We start from the raw sequence: 2,589 nt of genomic DNA on the forward strand, positions 1-2,589 counted from the left end.
CCGGCTCAGACTCGGCAGTCCCACAAGACAGCATGGAGTGGGAGAAGAAGAACAGGCAGATAAAATCAGATGCCTTTGCAAAACCGAGTGGAAGAGAAGGTGGGAGGGGCAGCTCCACACCCATGCACTCTGTGCTCTGATCTCTCCATTCGTAGAGAAAACAAAGCAGAACCCATTGTAGAAAAGCTCTTTCTTTGGGTGGAGGTCTATTGCTGACCTCTCCCATTATTCGAACCGACAGGCTTCTAGAAGTAATACTCAGCAGTGTACCCATTTCTTTCTTTTTTTAATTTTTATTTTTAAATTTTTTAAAAAGTAAACTCAACCCTCAACATGGGGCTTGAACTCAGAGTTCTGAGATCAAGAGTCACGTGCTCTACTAACTGAGCCGGCATGGGGGAGGGGAGGCCCTCAGTGCATCCATATCTGTCATATATTTCATTTGTTAACTCGCTGTGTTTGTCATTGGCTCCTCCCACCGCCATGTACCCCGAACTTCCCTTGTTGAGATCCCTAAGGACCCCACTGTGCTTAAAGCCCAAGGACCCTTTTTTTTAAGATTTATTTATTTGAGAGAGAGAGAGAGAGGCGCACAAGCAGGGGGAGGGGCACAAGGAGAAGGAAGGAATCCCAAGCAGACCCCCCTCTGAGCGTGGAGCCTGATGCAGGGCCAATCCCATGACCTGAGCCAAAACCAAGAGTGGGCTGCTCAACTGACTGAGCCACCCATGTGCCCCAAGCCCAAGGACCTTTATATCATCATTTTGCTTGACCTCCTCTCGGTATTTGTGACACTGCTGGCCACACTCTGGTTTTTGAAACCATCTTTACCTTTGATTCCACCTTCCTTCTCCCTGACTCTGCCTCTTCAGCCTCTTCTGTTGTTACGCATTCATCACAAAGTTTCTGTCCACAGCCCTCTTGAAGGTCATGCTCCTTGTTACCTTCAGCCTTTCTGGAACTGTCAGCAAGACAGTGGTTAAGGGCAGGGTCTTGAGTTAGCCCATGGTGTTCAGGTCCTGGCTCTACCCACCACCATTGAGTGACCGTGGGAAAGTCATGCAAATTCTCTTTGTGAGTTTCCTTATCTATGCAAGTGGACCTGCCCCCAGGACTGTTGTGAGTTCCAATGAAATAACGCTCATAAAGCACTTAAAACCATGCTAGGCACACAGTAAGCATAGCTTGATAAAGGGTGAGTACCACGGTGTATTCAGAGTACCCACAGTGACCCGTGTTCACATCAATCATGAAACTCTTTTCTACTTTGTATTGTCTTTTTTTTTTCTTCTTAATTTCACCTGAGTTTGTAAGTTCCTCGTGGGGAAGGACTATGCTTTTTAAATACCAGATCTTAGATTACTATGGCATATTATTACAATTAATAGACCAATACTGATACATTACTGTTAACTCAAATCCATACTCTTTAGATGTATTAGCTTTTACCTAATGTCCTTTTTCTGTTTGAGAGCACATCACAAGGGAGATATGACTCCAGTCTAGATACAGAGCTGAGAATGGGCTGGGATGTGTTTGGAACAATGAGGAAATTGGGTGAAGTGTGAAACAAATCCTCTGAGTTTCATGGGGTTCTGATGAGACCAGTTAGGACCTCTCTGGCTCTTTGACTTGTTAGAAGAATCACATTATCTTTAGTAATGCTATGCTGATTGATTGTGAAGGAAAGTAACCACACCCCTCTCGTCAATTCACTAATCTAAATGAACACTAAAGGGAAAACCTCTTAAAATCCTGTGTAAACAAAAGATAGGCAGTTAAGCTGAAGAGACAAATGATCTCATTCTTTCTAAATGCAGTAGTATTAATAATTTACTTTGAACCTTTCTTTAACACTGAAAAGACCTTAAGTGAGTTCTGATGATGATTAATGAATTGCTATTATTTACAAATTACCACGAGAAACGATGTTAATATTTGGGTCATTCAAAGTAATGTTATTGATATGTAAGTTCTTTTAGCACCTAACGTTAAAAAAAAAAAAAAAAACCTGGCCACGTAAGTAATTCACTTTGTTTTCATTATGTTTTGAATGATGACTTCACTGTCTGTGCAAACAGTACATTCTCATTAGTGGAAATTCCAGCAAGACAGAGAAGTACAAAGTAGATGGTGAAAAATTATAGAACAATCTTACCAACCAGGAATTGTGAACACTTGCCAAACTGAATTCCAGTAATCTCTGTATGGATATTTATGTCTAGATCTCAATCTATATGTGTCGTATGCAACCTACCTATAGACATATAGAAATAATTTTAGTAGGGGCGCCTGGGTGGCACAGTGGTTAAGCGTCTGCCTTCGGCTCAGGGCATGATCCCGGCATTCTGGGATCGAGCTCCACATCAGGCTCTTCCACTATGAGCCTGCTTCTTCCTCTCCCACTCCCCCTGCTTGTGTTCCGTCTCTATCTCTATCAAATAAAATTAAAATTAAATTAAATTAAATTAAATTAAAAAATCTTAAAAAAAAAAAGAAATGATTTTAGTAAAGTGGGTAAGAGAAGGAAAAGAAACCAAAGAAATTATTTTAGATTGCTGTTTCTTTAACAAAGGCATGTGTGTTCCT

The sequence above is a fragment of the Ailuropoda melanoleuca genome, chromosome 3 (assembly GCF_002007445.2).
Source record: "Ailuropoda melanoleuca isolate Jingjing chromosome 3, ASM200744v2, whole genome shotgun sequence".
NCBI lineage: Eukaryota > Metazoa > Chordata > Mammalia > Carnivora > Ursidae > Ailuropoda > Ailuropoda melanoleuca.